Source organism: Pleurodeles waltl, chromosome 3_1 (assembly GCF_031143425.1).
Source record: "Pleurodeles waltl isolate 20211129_DDA chromosome 3_1, aPleWal1.hap1.20221129, whole genome shotgun sequence".
Lineage (NCBI taxonomy): Eukaryota > Metazoa > Chordata > Amphibia > Caudata > Salamandridae > Pleurodeles > Pleurodeles waltl.
Genome location: NC_090440.1, coordinates 1,301,518,806 through 1,301,537,916, shown reverse-complemented (window position 1 = coordinate 1,301,537,916; position 19,111 = coordinate 1,301,518,806). Strand labels below are relative to the sequence as shown.

General features: G+C 45.3%; 1 protein-coding gene across 1 annotated transcript in view; it reads left to right on the top strand.

Moving 5' to 3' along the window:
- Positions 1-19,111, top strand: part of UMPS (uridine monophosphate synthetase) — a 101,137-nt gene that overhangs the window by 34,388 nt on the left and 47,638 nt on the right. The window lies entirely within an intron of this gene.

Genomic DNA, 19,111 nt, shown 5'->3' with positions numbered 1-19,111 from the left:
TCTTGTGAAAAAGTATTTTGTGCTGAATTTCTCCATTTGGACACAAACTTGTTTATTTTGTGAAAAAAGCCAAGCATTGAGGCAAACCTGACTAGAGTCCACGGATAGAAGTGATGCACATACCTGTGATAAATGGAAGCCATTGTGAAAGAAACATCACATATGCCTTGCAAGACTTAAAAACCTGCAAGGAGTGTATTCGTACATTGCAATGCCTAACAGATTGAAATGGAACACCACTAGAAGTCCTAATGGCTAGATGTTGCAGGTGATATGTTCTAGGCACTATGAATCTATGCAGAAGTAGGTTGTCCGGGCACCATAATTTTTCATAAAACATCTCTGGGCAGAAAGAGAGGAAAGGAACCTGGCACCTGAAAGTAAAAGGACGCCAACAGAAATGCTGAGAAAGGCGAAGTGTGGAAACATAGTCCTTTCTGCCGCAAGGGGAACTCTGTCAGAACAGAAAGTAAGCACAGTTTTAATGAATATAATATACAATCCAAGCCCTCTGTCGCTCCAGGGCAGCTGTTGCTCTTATCAGTGCGCCATCCTCGCTGTGGAAGGTTACCAGCAGGAAGCAGCAATTCAGTGTGCACACCTCAGGTGCGAAAGTAGGTTCTATGTTTGTACTGCTCACGTGGCAAGGAACAGTGAAGTTACCACGTGAGGATGCCAAGAGGTGCTGAACCCAAGGTTGCAGCACAAAGCTGAGCCCCTCTAGTCTCGCAGCCACATCTGCCATCACTTAGAACCCGGTCTAGACGAAAAACCTAGCAAACTCCTCCCCCCACATCTTTTGTATTTTGCACGGAAATATTTGCTTTTAAAAGTGTGCGTGCGAGCCCATGCACGTTACGTATACTCGCGTTCGTCCCTGCACTACAGACCTTTTGCCTGAAAGTATTAGATTCATTCTGTCATTGCTTTCAGATGCAAATTATTAGAAAAAGTGATCTAAAGTATTTAATGAAAAAACTGTTAAAGTAATTACCTCAATTTTGACATGGCCGTACATAAAATCAGAAAACACTGATACAACACACTTCGTGCTAGTTTCTTGTTTATAGGTTTCCTGATGGGTGGGAATATTTTATCTTGCGAACGAAGGCTTTTTAAAAATATGCATAGAGCCTTAACTACTATTGACTTTGTGATGTTCGAAGAACAAATGTGGTGTTTAACAAAGCAACGTAGTTTCACCTATGAATTTATCATTCAAGGACAAGAACCCATTATATAAAAATAGAATGAAGACTGCCATAACTGAACTTGTGGGTCCTGAAAATACTGAAATGCTGAATTGCTGTGGACTGTGGCAAAGCGAAAGAGATTATGGACTCAGTCCTGCATTGGAATTCACTGAGTTGTATAATTTTACTCCATGCTATTTTGAGATAAATTGCTTTTGTTGGGTTCATTTCCTTTACTAAGGATTTGTTTGCTCATTCCTAAAACTGCAAAGAATGGGAGCAATGTTTTGCACAACTTCCAGTTCTAAAGCAATTAATAAAGTGGTTGATTTTGACATCATAAAAACTAAAGAAAAGGGGAATCGGTTATAAAGGTGCACAGCCAATTGAATATCCTTTCAACAGCGAAGATTTAGATTTTTGTATCCTATTTTACTGTTCAAATTACCAAGTATCATTAAAATTTTGTCAACAAGAGTTACACACATGCGTTATGATCCTGTCAAAACCTATGTAATACCGACACATTATGACTTTGTTTCAGCGGTTGGATAATACATATAGAAGGAAACCCTATTAACTCTACCCCTCTCCCCCACCAACTTATTGTGTATAATAGGATGCTATTGTTTTCATAAACTTAGTCATCTTGAAGGTTCCACTTAAAACTTAGTGAACAGCTAGGATTCACTTAATATCGATCATCTAAAAATAGTTTTCTGCAAGAAGATTTAAGCTCCCATCCAGTAGTCTTGTTCCTCGTTCGGTCATATCCAGATAGTAAATACATTTTAGTTCTTCACGTTAGGTCAGGGTTCTGCAAATTCTGTCCTGGAGAGCCAGATCCATGCCAGATTTTTAGCATATCCAGACTTAGAAAAATGTAGATTTCTGAAACATCTTTTTTCTAAATGTGGATATGCTAAAAACCTGGCATGGACCCGGCTCTCTACCTAGGAGAATAATTTGTATTGCTGTGTTGCATCATCATCATTAGTACCTCGTGGTCAGTCTTTGGTGGACACATGATGTATTGCTATCTGATGTAGTTTGTGTTGACAGAGTTGCACATGGTAAATTAACGTGTCGGCGTTTGTCGCTCCCTCCTGCGTGGCTCCACCTGCTGCTGCCACTGCAACCGTTCTCCTCAAGAACCTTTCATTTTGGAGATCGAGGCCAGCCTCCACTCGCAGCCACCCGTCTGCACCTCATCCCTGGTGGCCCAGTGTCCCTCTGCTTCGGTCTGCTTTCTGCCTTTTCCTGCTTTTCTCTTGTTTTTCACTCTTTTTCTTGTCTGTCTACTTTGCTGCTTTTCTACACTTTTTTCTCAGCGCCTCTCCCCATTGCCACTTTCCCACGGTTCCCTTCCTACTGCTGCTGCCCCAACCCCTGCCAGCGAAGCGCTTTCCCCGCTCTCCCAGCTGTCCAGACCCTCCCACCTCCCTCCCCTTTTTAGGGGTGGCATGCCAAAGGCAAGCCAGTCTGCGGCCAGCGCCATGTACCCTGGTTCTCGCTCCGTCCGTCGGTTCGCGCTAATACTCTACGTGCTCTCAACCCAGGACCATCCTCAGCCTGCCACCTAGGCGACCCAAGGAGCACTTATGAGCCCCTTTTTGTGCTACTCATGCTCCCACACCTCCACCAACCACCACTCAATCCCGCTCCAAGCTCAAGTGCATACTCCTCACGCAAGCCTCTTGGGCAACCTCGCAACACTCTGCCTCAAACAACATGTCAGCGTCCCCACTCACACAGCTGGGCACACCTCGACCTCATCTTCTCGGCAGGGAACATAATCACCATCTCTCACATCTCTGAATACTATTAGACCGACCACTGGTGCGTCAACTTCAACTTCACGAAGAACACCACTATTCCTCCCCACCCCCTGGCAGATGCTGGGGCAAAGTCACAGAAGTGCAACTCACCGACACACTCAGCCACTCCTCCTCCCCAAACGCGAATGAATCTGCACATAACCTACACCGCTGGATCTTTGAGTGCGCCAGCAGTGTAGTCCTCTCAGGAATCCCACAGGAAACAAACAAGCAAGACACCTAGACGATTCACGACAGACCTGCAAGAATCCAAAGCTCCTGCAGACTACAGGAACGGAAACGGAGGAGCAGCTAATCAACGACAGCATAGCCTTCAAGAATGCAGTAACCACGCATCACCAGAACATCAGAGCTGCTAAGAAAGCCGCCATTCAAGAACACATCTGCACAAGCGCTCACAACAGCAAGGAGCTCTTCATTGTCAGAGTTCACGAAACCTGGGACAGACAGCTCAGTCATCCCTCCCTCTCAAGCCTCTGCGGCGACCTCACCACCTTCTTCCACTGGAAATCCAGGGCATTTTCGAAGGCTTCAGGAACTGAAGCCTGTCCGCACCGCCCACTAACACTACTGTGGACCCCACACCGCACCAGATCTTGAACTCTTGGGCCCCAAACTAAAACTCATGAACTTCATCCACTCTGGAGCACCCTCTGATCCGTGCCCACATCCCATTTTCAACCTGGCCAGTGTCACCATCGCACCAGAGCTCTGCGAACTATCAACTGATCCTTCGAGACCGCCACCTTCCCATCTGACTGGGAGCATGCAGAGATCATCTCGCTACTCAAGAAACCTACCGCCGACCCAAGGAAGCTGAGGAACTACAGACCCATCTCTTTGCCTCCTTTCCTAGCCAAAGTAACGGAAAAGGCTGTCAACCAGCAACTCACCAAATTCCTCGAGACACACCACATCCTAGACCCATCCGGTCAGGAGTGACCACAGTACTGAAAGAGCACTAGTAGCCACTGATGACATACGCGCCATACTGGACCACGGAGGCATGGCTGCACTTCTCCTTCTTGACCTCTCTACCCGTTTGACACAGTCTTCCCACCCCTCCCTCTGCACCAGACTCCACAACGCCGGCATCCACGATGGAGCACTGGAATGGATCAGATCCTTCCTTACCAAAAGAACCCAGTGTCGGGCTACCACCATTCACATCAGAACTCAAAGAAACATGCTGCAGAATACCCCAAGGAACCTCACTGAGCCCGACTCTCCAACATTTACATGCCCGCTTGCCAAAATCATCAGACAACATGACCTAAACATCATCTCCTACGCCGACGATACCCAACTCATCCTCTCTGACCGATGACCCAGAAAAGGCAAAGAGAAATTTCCTCAACAGAATGAGAGCAGTTGTCGATCTGACAAGACCGAGATCCTTGTACTCAGCTCCACCCCCTCAGCCTTCAACGACTCCTGCTCCACTCCCACCAACCAATCACGCAGTATGGGTCTCATCCTGGACTCCTCTAGGCCCATGACCCGTCAAGTCAACATCGTCTCGCCGTCATGCTTCCACACCTGTCAACTCCTTTGAAAGATCTTCAAGTGAATCCCTACCGAGACAGTCACCCATGCACTCAACAGTAGCAAACTGGACTATGGCAAAGCGCACTATGCTGGCATTACAAAGAAACTGCAATCAAGACTGCAAAGAATCCAGAATGCAGCAGCCAGGCTCATCCTGGACATCCTTCGACACAGCCACATCTCCACTTTAAAGACCTACACAGGCTCCCGGTCAACAAACGCATCACCTAGAAGCTTTTGACACACCCCTACAAAGTACTACACAACAGAGGACTGGCCTACCTCAAATACCACCTCACCTTCTATGCACCCAACAGACAACCGCGTTCTTCCCAGCTTGCCTTTGCTGCAATTCCCAGAAACCGAAAAAGCACAGCCGGGGGAAGATCCTTCTCCTGCCTCGCAGCCCGGACACTGAACACGCTACCACTCAGAGAGACCGTGTCATTGAAGCAGTTCAGGAAGGACCTCAAGACCTGGCTATTCGAGTGAGCAGCACGCCCGCAACAGCACCTTGAGATCCCACAGGTGATAACTTGCACTTTAGAAGTATTGATTGATTGATTGACAAAACCTAAATAGTCACTAGCTACCTGTTGTATCTAAAAAAAATATGAACAACAACTTTTTTTCCCTCTACTGGGATTCTGGGATGCATAGTTGGGCCATTACTTGCTGATCTATGCTATCAGACTTCTAGTTGCATATTCCTCACCTTAGAATTTTACCCCAGGCGTCAGACTGGATCCGGAGATTTTTTTCTTTGAGCAATACCCTTGCACGTTGGTAGGTGGTGTATGTCGACTCCGGGCATTGTAGTCGCCGTGATGACATTGGGAGTAGTATATAGACCCCACATCAGCGCAGTGACGTCTGTTAGTTTCTTTCAGCGCCACGCGCTGATCCGGAGAGAGCTACTCTTGGTCACTTTTTGATCGATTCGACTCTTTTGTCGACTTTTTGGTGATTTTTTTTTATTTTTTTTGGTGCGTCGAGGGATGTCCCTGAAGACCGGTTTCAACTGTGCGAGGACTGTCACTGCATCATGTCGGTGACGGATCCGCATCGGGTCTATTTGTGGAGCCTGGAGTGCGACCACGACCTGAAGTGCCGAGCCACGCACCCGAAGGCCTTGAGGGAGCGGTCCCTCAGATTATGGCGGTCAAGCGCTTGGCTCCGTGTGGGTCACGGCCTCGCTCGATGTTAAGGTCTCGAGATCCGTTGCAGAGCCACCACCACTCCTCTTCGAAGTCTTTGGGTCAAGCTAAGAAGAATTCAAAGAGATGCCGTCATCCTTTGACTTAACTGCATCGCTCGGCTGATGCGATGCCGGAGGAGCGTCAATGCTCGAGGCCTCAGTCTTCGGAGCCTGCTTCTGGGCTGCTCCGCACCTCCCAGAGTTTCTGGGAGCTGGGGCGACCCCTGCCAAAGGAGTTTTATGAAGCCATGTGCCTCATTTGTGGGCAGGCTGACCCCACTATGGCCTCTTAGGCCCAAGGGGTTCGGTCGGGGCCTTCAGGTTCCGCACCAACAGCTCCACCCGCCATAGCTTCCTCCGGATTCACACTGATGCCAGTCGTACCATTGAGACCTTCCCCGGCTCTGGTTCGATTGTCGATGCTTCCGACGTTGGTGGGGCCTCTTTCCATGGGGCCTGTTCACCCCAGGTTGGATTCTGACCCTTTTTCTTATGGGAACCAATTTGCGGAAGGATTGGAGGGGTCCCTGTACCCTTATGAATACCAGGATGACCCTAACTTGGACTGGGCACAGGAGTTGGGCAAGGCCAGTGTTCTGGATACCTCTCCAGACACTGTCATGCTGTCTCCTCCTACCATGGCTACAGCCGGAGGGAGCAACTTATTCCATGGCGGTCAGTAGGGCAGCTGAGCTCCTCGGCCTTCAGCTGGCTACTGGTCAGGTCTAATCTCCTGACTGAGGTGCTTCAACCAGGGACTTCCACATCTGAGCCTCTTCTTCCATTCAATGAAGCTCTCACCAATGTCCTTTTGGGTACTTGATTGAGACCCAACACAGGGGCTCCTGTGAACAGGACTATCACATGCCGCCATCTGCGAGCCCTGAACGACCCTAAATTACTGTCCCAACACCCCACGCCTGAGAGACTGGTCATTCAGGCATCCTTATCCTCTGGCACATTCCCTTCTGCACCTCCTGGATAGGGAATCAAAAAGGCTCAAACAATTTGGGGAAAAAGATGTTTTCTTCCTCCAGTCTCGCGCTGCGGTCAGTGAACACTGCATGCCATTTGGGCCGCGATACACACTGTGTTATATGGTCATGCGGGGTCTGCCACAGATAGCTTGGGAGATGATAGCAGGGGCCTCCTCGGGTGTCACCAATGGTAGGGACGCAGAAAAGTTCACTATCACATGTGGTCTGGACACAACTGACTCTCTAGGTAGATCGGTTGTGACAACGGTGGCCTTGAGGTGCCCCGCCTCGTTACGTGCATCTGGTTTCCCAGAAAATGTCCAACAGACTCTTATGGACATGCCCTTTGATGGCTCCTTTCTCTTTGGAGACAAGGTTGACTCTGCTTTGGAGAGGTTCAAGGACTCCCGGGCTATGGGTCCTTTGGCCTTTCCACTGACCCTCATCCCCAACAGTCCGTCTTTCGGCCCTTTCGTGGCCACAGAAGGGGCTTCCTGTTGTGTCCCTTTCTGTGCCACCCATGCTGTTCAGCCGCTGCGTGGCTGGGGACGTGGAATCCCATGTGGTCGTGGAACAGGGAACCAGAGGTCTGCCCAGTCCACCCCTGGCCCTGCTGCAGCCTCCAAAACCTCCTAGTCCACCCCCTCACTCCTGTCCAGTTGCCGGCAGGATTCGCCATGACCTGCCCCACTTGGAATCCATCACTGTGGACAGGTGGGTTTTGCAGATGGTTTGAAGGGCTACTCCCTCCCCTTCGAATCTGCCCCACCAGCCATGCCTCAATCAGTCAGCTGTATTCCAGAGGATCATTTGGCACGTCTCTGCCAGGAAGTTGCGACACTCTTGGCCGAGGGAGCCATAGATGGGGTCCCTGCACCAGAAATAGGTCGTTATTTCCACTACTTTCAGGTGGCCAAAAAAAGGCAAGGGCTTATGTTCTATCCTAGACCTCCAGGACCTCAATCTCTTCCTCAAGAAGGAGAAATTCAAAATGCTCACCCTGGCTCCAGTCCTATCTTCCCTGAACCCAGAAGACTGGATGGTAGTGTTGGAGTTGCAGGACCCTTGTTTCCATATTCCCATCCTGCCTGCCCACCGACGTTACTACAATTTGTGGTAGGTCACAAGCACTTTAAATTTACTGCGCTCCTCTTCGGCCTTACCAGCGCCCCGCGGGTGATCACAAAAGTGATGGCGGTGGTTGCAGCTCATCTGCGCAGGTTGGGGGGGTTTCAGTCTTCCCCTACGTCGATGACTGGCTGTTTAACGAGGACTCACCCCAGAAAGTCGTCTCCCACCTTCAGACTATGGCGAGCCTCCTGCACCTGTTTGGGTTCACTATAAACGTGCCAAAGTCACACCTGGCTCCCTTTTAAGATGCTTCCTTTCATCAGAGCTGTTTTGGGCACAGTGCCGTTTCGGGTCTATCCTCCTGAAAATAGAGTCCAGGATATTCAGGCTAGGATTCCGATCTTTCGGCCTTTAACTTGGGTTTTGGTAAGACTGACTTTGAGGCTACTGGGCCTCATGGCCTCCTGTATCCTGCTAGTGACACATGCCAGATGGCATATGCGGGCTCTGCAATGGGACTTAAAGTTCCAGTGGGCGCAGCTTCAGGGAAATCTGTCCGACATGGTCCAGATCTCGGAGAGAACTGCGAAAGACCTGCAGTGGTGGCTTTCGAATCCGCAATTGGTCAACTGCAGATCCCTCTCCCTTCCCTTCCCCAACCAAATCTATCCATAGTGGCGGACGCGTCACTTCTGGGATGGGGCGGCCACATGTGAGAGGCAGAAATCAGAGGCCTCCAATCTCCAGCAGAGTCTGGGCTCCATATCAATCTTCTGGAGCTCCGGGCGATCAGGCTTGTGTTGAAAGCATTTCTTCCATCTCTCAAAGGAAAAGTAGTACAAGTGTTCACGGACAACACTACCGCCACGTTTTACTGCAACAAACCGGGTGGGTAGGGTCTTGGCCCCTTTGTCAGGAGGTACTGCACCTCTGGACATGGCTGGCACATGAGGACATTACCCTGGTGGTACAATATCTGGCAGGCTCTCTGAATGCCAGAGCAGATGAGCTCAGCCGTCGATGCGTAGCCGTTCACAAATGGCATCTCCATCGGGAGGTCGCGCCTGGTCTTTTTCGGAAGTGGGGAGAACCTTGGTTAGATCTGTTCGCCTCCGCAGAGAGCACGCAATGTTAACTGTTTTGTGCGTTGGAGTTTCCAAGGTGGCACTTGCTCAGAGTTACTTTTCGTCTCTAGTGGAACTCCAGCCTCCTTTCCACCTATACCACTTCTGCCCAGAGTTCTCAAGAAGATCAGGAACGACCGGGCCCAAGTTATCTTGGTGGCTCCGGACTAGGCATGGAGAGTATGGTATCCAGAGCTATTGAGGATGGCCACCGATTCTCCACTCAGAATTCCTCTTCGGGAGGATCTTCTGTCGCAGCAGCAGGGGACAGTTCACCACCCCAACCTGTCCAATGTCCGCATTCATGTGCGGAGATTGAGCAGCGGCAATTGATGGCTTTTGATCTTCCACCCGAAGTCTGCGATGTTATCTTGGCAGCCAGGCGTCCCTCCACCAAAACGGTATATGCCTGTTGGCATAAATTTGTGGCATGGTGTACCAATAAATCTGTTGATCCCCCCCCTCTCTGCTCCTCTTTCTGAGGTTCTTTTGTTCATTCTATCTTTAGCCCAGCAGGGCTCTTCTTTGGGCACCCTTAAAGGTTATTTTTCTGCTATTTCAGCCTTTCTTAGGTTGTCTGATCAGCCTTCACTCTGTCTCCTATTGCTAGTCGATTCTTTAAGGGTCTCAACCATTTGTTTCATCCCACTCCATTTATCATGCCTCAGTGGGACCTCAATCTTGTGCTTACTTTCTTAATGGATACTCCCTTTGAGCCGATGCACAATTGTCCCTTATGGCTCCTTACTTTCAAGACTGTTTTTCTTGTTGCCATCACTTCTGCTCATAAAGTGAGTGAGCTTCAGGCTTTCTTCTAAGCCCCCATCCTTGTCTGTGCACCCTGACAAAGTGATGTTACGCACTAAGGCGTCCATCATTCCCAAAGTTGTTCATGTAGGCCAGTCCATCACCTTGCCTACGTTTTGCACACCTCCACATCCTTCTCATGAGGAAGGGAGACTCCACCTTCTGAATCCAAAAAGAGTGTTGGCGTTTTATCTCAAGACTAAAGATTTCTGGGTGGATGATCAACTCTTTGTTGGATATGTGGGTGCAAAGAAGGGGAAGGTGGTGCAAAAACGTAACCTCTCAACGGGTACTTCTTTGCATCAAGATGTGCTACGCTTTGGCAAAGAAGCAACCCCCTGACGGCTTGCGCCCTCATTCCACCAGAGCAACTGCTGCTTCCACTGCATTAGAACACGGAGTTCCTGTCCTGGATATCTGCCAGGCAGCTACATGGGCATCCTTGCACACGTTAACTAAACATTACTGCCTGGACAGACAGTTCCGTTTGGATGGCTACTTCGGGCGTTCGGTCCTGCAGGACTTCCTAGTGTGATCTTGGTTCGCAGCCCACCTCCGAGGATGGCATTGATTGGGTATCTATTCTAAGGTAAGGATTCATTAACTAGAAGTCTCTATCAGATGTAGAAGTTACTTACCTTTGGTAATGATATATCTGGTAGACATATTCTAGTTGCAGATTCCTTACCACCCCACCCATCCTCCCTGCTTGCAAACTGATTTCTTGGGACAGGGCTTTCCCATTCAGGGCCTTAACTCTGTTGCACCAATTTCAGTGTTCTTTGCGGCTCTGCTCTTTGGTGTGGAAAGTCGTGAAAAGAAACTGACGTCACTGTGTTGATTTGGCCCCTGTGTACTACTCCTGACATCACGGTGACTACGACGCCAGTGACGCCCGCCGAGTCGACTGTCGCCACCTATCAACACGCAAGGGTATTGCCCGAAGAAAAAAATCCCCGGATCCAGTCTGACGCCTGGGGATAAATTCTAAGGTAAGGAATCTGCAACTGGAATATGTCTTTACCAGATATATCATTACCGAAGGTAAGTAACTTGTACAACCTAGCAACAACCCACTCCTCCTATTAGCCCAAAACTGGGAATTTCTACAATGTGTGGTAATTAATGACACCTCTTATTAGACAGGTAATGGAACCTTCATGTTGGTATGTTTCTTCGCAGCTGTACTTGGTAAAGGTGGTATGCCACTGTTATTCTGTAATTCATGGTCTACAAGACACTGTTGGAGCAGGTGTGCTCAAATAGTAAATAGCATAATAAATGTAACTTGGTATCATACTTCACTTTGAATTCAACATAGTTCTTTTCATCAAGACAGGTTTCCCATTATCCTTGATGTCTAGTTGTATTGCCAATCTGGCGACAAGTTCAAAAATCGAACTGTTTTTTAGTGTTACTGTTTCGAAGTAAGGGGTATTTGTGTGAAATCAGCAGACCCCCATGGACAGTACAGTAGCACAGATAACCTTTAGTACCCCTAGCCATTTCTTGGCGGGCCTTGAAGAGGCTGGATGTCGTCTCGATGAATTGCAAAACAAATCTTTAAAATAATCAATTGCCTGTAGTCTATTTGTTGCAGTGGAGGTCGCTAGAACTTAATGCCCAGGTACTTTTAAATGGAAATTCTAGCGATGTCTTCCAGTCAGAACTGCAGGTGATAAGGTTGGTACCCCTGATCCTTGTTGTTGCTCCAGTGACAGGGCATCTTCTTCGTGTGAGAGCCGTCAGTGCAGGAGGTCAGGCGCTCAAACTTCATAGGGGAACCTGGGCCAATCTCCTGGTTGGAGATCTTGTCCAGCTGGTGGCGTTGAAACAATGAGGCGTGCAGCTCCTGACGATGAAGGTAACTCAACGTGTCTGTTAATTTCTTGTAGTGCTGTAAAAATCAGATCTGTATTTTGTCAGGGGCAAGGTTGGCCACTCTGTCAGGGGTGCTTCTCATGGCCAATAAGTAAATGGTACTGCAGAAATCCTGGACCGCTCAGCAGATGCACAAACTTTTTCCATTTTCATGGTAGCATGCCATAGTTCACTGTTTTTTAGCGAAATGTCTCTTGTTGCAAAAGGTTGGAAACATACTTTTAAAGGGAACTTCTAATCCAACGGAGTTAATAAGATATGGGGTAAATCGGTCCTTTCCCTTCCATCCTCTTGGCGTGCACCTGATCCCACAGTCCATTGTACCACGTGTGTGGTGTGTCTCATAGTAAAAAAAATCAGTTGAATCATAAGGCATATGTAACATTCAACATCACCCTCAATAAGACAGTGCTTTTCAACTAAATGTCAGGACGGCAATAATATGATTTTATTTACATATCATTTATTCAAAGCACTATTCTTATCGTTTGAAACCATACTTGCACAATATTGGGAACCTGTAACTTAACTTGGTGAGGCTGGAGTGCTGCTAGGGGGGCATAAGCATCTAAATGATTTCTAAACCAGGGAAACCTAATCTAGTCGTGTAATGGAGCAGGCTTCCTTTTCTGTTCACAAATGCATCACTTTGGAGGAACAAGGTGCATTGAAACATGACATAAATTTCGGCACAGAAAAATACATTTTGTCTTTTGGTGACTGTTCACTAAAACATTTGCAACATAAACATCTCTAATTATACTTTTTTTTTAAAACGTATACCATTTGTATTTATGCTCCTTTAAATTTACAAGCCTTTACAATGTTCTTCATGCAATGTGAGGGTACAGAGCTGGACTCCTCTTAGTCCTCAATGCGCTGAAAACCAAGACCAAACTATAACATACATGCTTCTTAAACTCTGAAACCTGTCTTATAACCAAAGAAGTTTATTTCTGATATATATATATATATATATATATATATATATATATCTCATCACAATGGCAGTGAACAACAATGTAAATCTACCTTCAACAAGAGCCACTGCTTGATATTCCTCATTTCCATAATCTGTTTCTACTTCTTCACTGGAAATTCTTACCAATTCTTTCTGTACTAGGTGTTCTCAAGATGCTGTGAGGAATGTCAGTAGAATAGGGGTGGTTAAAAGCACCAGAAATGGTCTCTGAACCACTATATAGGAGAAATAAATATATTTGAAACGGGTCGAATATTTAAAAAAAAAAAAAAAAAAAAGTATGCATCAAATTGTATGCCTAATCCTGAACCTTTAGAATCTTGAGACTGATTTGACTGCTCTGAATTAGTGCAACAAGTGGGAATTCTACAATTGTGAGTTGGATGAGAATGTGTCAAAATACCTTCTTGGCATCAGAATAGTGACTCTTCCCATCTATGATTAATTTAGAGGACTGGCTTGAAGAAGGTTTAATAACTTTATGTCTAGGCATGCCTAAAAATGACTGCTCCAGCTCAGAAAAATGTGTTGGGCTGTGCCAGACCTATAGAAAAGACTCTGAAGAGAGACTGTTCCACAGAATCAAAACTGACATTACACAGGCTTGCAAAATTGCAGATAGTGAAAAGCACACATTTTCGGCAATGGATATATTCCTCCAATGCCGTGTTTGCCCTAACGGATGTATCTGGAATGTTCACTTTAATCGCAAATACAAATTGATTTATGAAACTCAAATTGAATGTAGAACTCACCAAGAATGAAAGGTTAGCTATGAGAAAGCATGTGGTGAGGTCATAACAACTGAACATTTTTTTCAAGCAGTTAAGTTCGGATGTTGCTGATGTTGATAAAAATGTTGCTGGTCCTATTTAGGGAGTTATCTGGTTGCCTCCACGGACTAGAGGACATTGCCTTGAAACCTAATCCAGAGTACATCGACTTGGTGATTGTCTCAAAGATGGAGGAGGCCAAGCCGGGCTACTTTGAGCACAACCAGCCACAATAGGTTATGAAGGAATGGGCTGTGCTCATTTCTAACGTCTCCAGTATGATGGAAGAGACAGTTCACTGTAGGAAACTTGAGGAGTAGAATTGAGGAGGCATTCTACCCGTCTCTTGATGTAAGAAAATGGATCGTTCATAAATATAAATGTCTGCTATGTTATTACCACTTTTCCAAACCTCGGGTATGCCTACTGTCCCCTAAAAGTCAAAGGACAAAAAAGTGTACTCCACAATCATCTTTACCATAGTGTCCTAGAAACTAAAACCGAGATTAAGATTGACAGTTTATCCATTTTATCAATGAATAATATTTTAATGGTTTTCGCTACTGACGTAAATGGTCCAGTGTGTAAGAGGACCACTCAGGTTGTGCTTTTTTTTTTTAGCAACCGTAGGTTTCACATGTCTGAAATGCACCGTTGATCAAGTTGTGTGCTATGGGCTAATGACTAAGGATCTGATGATGTTGACAGTGAAATTAAAAGAAATGTCAAAATGCAGACTCCAGATGCAGACGTACAGTGTGCTGTGTAATAAAAGGTTGTTTTGAGGTACAGATCTTAGCAGTTGGTAGTCCAAAGAACATATTGAGTTGAATAAAAGATTTAATTTGATTTCCTAAAATTATCTGATAGTTAGCTCCAGGATCTCTGCAAAGTTTCTCTAATTAGACTTGAAACCGAATAGGAATTGATAACATTTAGAAAATGCTTAACCATCAATGTGAAAAGGCAGAAATTATTCATAGTATGTGTGTAGCCAATGCACCAAACCCTCCTTTTATGGTGTGTTTGTAACACAGGACATTCATTCAGAATGACATTGGAAATCCACTGATTATGTGCATAAAATTATTTGTTACTGTCCATCTACCCAAAGTCATCTTTCATTACATCACCAAAGCATTTAATAAGTAAAGGACAAAAGTTGCAATTACATATCCTTGCTAATCATGTGCACTGGTACCACCTTAAAAAGGAAATTCGCATCCAAGAAATAAATAAACAAGAACACTCTGTAACTGTTATATATTCACACAAACATTTTCACTAAACAAATGGTAACCCAAAGGTCAGAAAAAACAAATGTGACACATGTACCTAACTAATATTGTTGGAACACTGCATTGTATCTCCTTTATTTTCTTTGGCCCCCTCTCCTGCCCCGTGAATTATCCTGACATCCCATGACCCTTCTTTTTCAATACCTTGTTCCCTCTTCTTGCTGATACTTACTGTTCTACACACTGAATAGTTGCATCAAGGCTAGAGGGGCAGCGGTGCAGGAGGCATTCCTAGCGCTGGATGCCACTTCCCTTTTCTTCCACACTCATGATGGTGTAAAATTCGGATGTTCCCTAAAGAAAGACAGGCGGGGCAAGTGACATGCACCAGTCTTGGCTTTTGCACAGAGTTCAGTAGTTGTGTGGCTATACTCTTGCATAGTGCAAGTTTAAAAACAGGAGGGGAAGGTAGAATTCGCATTTGGCAACCTTCCTATCAGAAGTAGATGGATTATCGCCTTACTGTAGTACCACATCTGCACATCTTGAGGTAGGAACAGCTCTTCTATTTATTTTCCAAATAATGTATAGTGCATTTACTCTGTTTCTAGTATCACAAGTGCCATGCATCATAACATTTACTCCTTCCCCATACCTTGAAACTCTGCAGGAGGAAACAAAATAGTGCATGCACTGCGAGGCAGCTGATGCCGATTACACATGCAAGTATATTCAGTGTCATTGGCACATTAAGGCATTTTATATTCTAGGTTACAAGAAAATAGCGAATAGGCAATAAGAGAGAGAAGATGATTTAAAAATATATTTTCAGTACTGAAGGCCTTTATGGACCGTAAACAGTTGTAATCTGTTGACACATGAAGGCAATCCATGTCACTGTGCTTGATATTGTAAGATGTTCTCCAAAACTCCCACAATCAATAAAAACAAAATAGAACATAACATAGACAGACATATTCAGAAGGACAACTCCATGTTCTGAAACCTAGGAAAAACATGGAAAGAAAAACTACTGTTGCACCGACCACTTATTTTAATCAGCATATGTATTTATGCATCCCTGCTTCCAGGGTATATTTAAAAAAAAAAAAAAAAAAAAAAAATTATATGTACAAACCCTAAATCAACCCAATCCTTATATTTATTAGGCATCCGCATTCTGTTCATACATTTGCTGTGCATTCTCCACTACAAAGAACATACGCAAAACCCACTAGGTTATCCATCCTATCTACCGTGCACTGCACATTTCTATGTGTCCTGTCATGGGACATTGCAACAATCTTTGGCTTTGCACTTGGAGCAGTGCTCAGTCTGTGGTGAGCCTTCAAAAGGGGAAGTTAATCTCCCCTGACATAACTTAATATTAAATCGTTCATATCTTTTAATTCTGTTAATATCACTATTCATTTATATTGTACTTATTGTCTCTATCACACTGTTCAACTTCATGGGGATTTTTGTGCCATCGGTTTTTCAAGAGGATCATCACCATGTAGAAAGACTGCAGAAGCATGAGGTGCACCGGGGCAGTCGCCAATTGCTCCACACTGCATTTTGATACATGCTTTAGACTTTCTTTATCATAAACCTTGACCCACTGTCTGTAGGCCACAAGCCAATCGAGCTAGATCATGAAACTCCCTCAGCAGAGAGACACCGAAGATAGTCAGTGGAAATGGTATCTTCCAGCTGTATTTTTAACACTGTGCATTGTTTTGGGCAAAGAGCTACTCTGTGTCCTGTGCCTGCTGCAACTCCTGCAAATTGTTGCACTAATTTAAACTTCAGAGCTCTAATCATTTCATCGAATGACCAGTCATGCTCCTCCTTCATTGTTCTTACGTCCTTATCCAAGTTTGGAAATAATTAATTCAACTGTTGTAAACTCTTCTGGTCTAAACTCCCACAAGTTGTAACAAGTTATAAGGAGCATTAGAGGTGTGGGGGACTGTTTGGACATACTGGTCATGCCGTGGTGGGGATCTCCCACGGCAGGCCACTGGGAAGTATCGACAGGGGCAGGTGTTTTGCTAATGGCCGGGCTGGTTGCCGCTGATGCAAGTGGTCCATGGTGGATACTAGGGTGCTGTTCTTTTGCCTACAGCGCCACCGCTGCCCCCTTTCTGTTTTAACCTTTTGGCTTCTAGTTTGAGGCCACATATTTTATGAGTTCTTGCTATACTTGTCAAATTCTATATTCTTATTTTCCTTTAAATACTCCTGCCATTGCCTGAACAGGTTTGCGCCACGCTCCCAAAACTCTTGGGCAAAGTCTATGGTCTCTTTAGAAGAGTTGGTACTGTATGGTCATTGAGACCCAGGAGGGGCGCAGTGTCCTCCACTGTTGAACATACAATAGCTGTCCCTGCAACATTAAAGACCATTTCACTCATATTAGACAGAATATTCAGTAGGCATCTATCCTTCAACGTGCATTATCTTGACAACCCATGGCCCTTCTTTTTCAATAGTGTCTCTGGGACTAGCTCTCAGAGCTCCTACCTTTGGATGACATGAGACGACCACATTCACATATCATGCACATTCAAAGCGGCGTGCAATGTTATGAGTAGAAAGTGAGGGTGGTGCTCCGTCAAACCAGCGTTCTGAGGACAAGGCCTTGTGATACGATTTCCCCAAAAAGGGTGCACACTTGACAAAAGGATGAAAGTGTCTTTAGGGTAAGAGTTCTGTAGGTGCCGGTTTCCCAGGGTCTTTGCCACTGAATAAAGGGGACAGGAAAGTTGGAATAAGTGACTGCATAAACTCCCCTGTCTTTCTGCCAGAAAGGCAATTGCGGCTGAGTTCATAGGGAAATCTCCGGAATCCGCTGTTGGTATAGAGCACACGGAGACTATCTGCAGACAATAGTGATATCTCTTTCAATCAGATACCCATTCACACACAAAGAAGCAGAGAAAACTAACCTTAATAGCCCAGGTGTGTCCTGCCCACACACACCAGAGTTCCAAAGCCCTGTCCTGGGGAGCAATTGGAGAGGAAAAGGAATGGCCAAAATACAAACAAAAAACGTAAAGCACTCATGGTATTTAAAAAAGAGCAAATACAAATTCAGCAACATTCTTCCCAAATGTAGACGCAAAATTAAAGAAACAGACAAATGTCCATTCTAATAGGCAGTGTTCATACTTGACTCGCGGGGGCACTAGTCTTACAACATGTACAGTTTGAGGAACTGTTACCAGGTCTTTTATACACAAAAACCACATAAAGGTGTTAAAAATGCATATTCAATTATGATTCAAAAAGGGTTGATTTCTTCATTTTTATGGACTAATAATACAGTATAATGTTGATCAGAAGAAGCAAGCGGTACACAAGCATTAAGCATCACTCTAATCAAAGTAGAGCAACAGCTCAAGCTTTACACGTGATACAAGTTGGCGATAGGTGTGATCTTCACATGCCAACGACTGGTTCTTCCCAAATATGTCAACAAGACGATTTCATCACAATTCCTGCTCAGTCAAATGCAGGCCTTCCACCTAATCTATTTACCATCATTAACACGTCTGTTACTGGGTGAATGAATCAATCCGTGTTGCATGAGGTGTTTTTTGAGCAATCCTTGTGTTGCTAATCATTTGGGTACATGAGTTTATATAAGATGATCCTACTTCTGCACATAGTTTTTCAGGCTTTGTTCACGTTTTGGGATATTCGATGATCGCAATAAACAAGAGTCCACATGAAATAAAACATGCTCCCACACAACATTCTGGGCTGTATTGTTAGTTTAAACACATTAATGCTAAAAACCCGTGAGATAGGAGTGTTTGTCCATCTACCAAAGCCTCCCTTTGAAGTAGGTTTGGTGGACAGATAGTTTTCCATATACAGATCTGCAAAATCAGGGGTTATGGTGGTCACCAGCTATTGAATGGAGAGATGAGCCCTTTGACCGCTCGTATTCACTTTTAGAGGTCCTACTTTCTCCTTTGTTAGCATAAGGTTCAATAGTTCAGATTTAGCCATCAATTTTGAAGCAAAGACTGATTTAAATTCTGCCAAGATGGTCTGCAGATGGGGAAGAGAGGTTTTTGGCCTAGTTAATATAAACAAGATTGTGTCTGTGAGGAGCATCATCTTATTTAAGTCTTGTCTTGTTGAATGGTAGTCTCTGGAATATCTCCATCAGACCTAATTGTCCTACATAGTGGTTCTACTGTTATGAAGTTTAGAAGCTGGGATAAAGTACATCTTGCCTGGTTCCGTTACTTAATCATAGAGGGTGAGAAAATCCTTGTCTACTGGTATTATAGATCTTGCAAATCAATAGCTCACCCGAACCATCACCTTGAATAGAGGACCAAAACCAGATCTCTGCAGTAAGTCACAAATTTCCAGTCCACCTGGTTCAAGGCCGCCTCTGCAGCCACAGTGGCTACGGGCCTGTTTTAGATTTCGGCTGACCGGGTACTCTATCACAAGCGTAA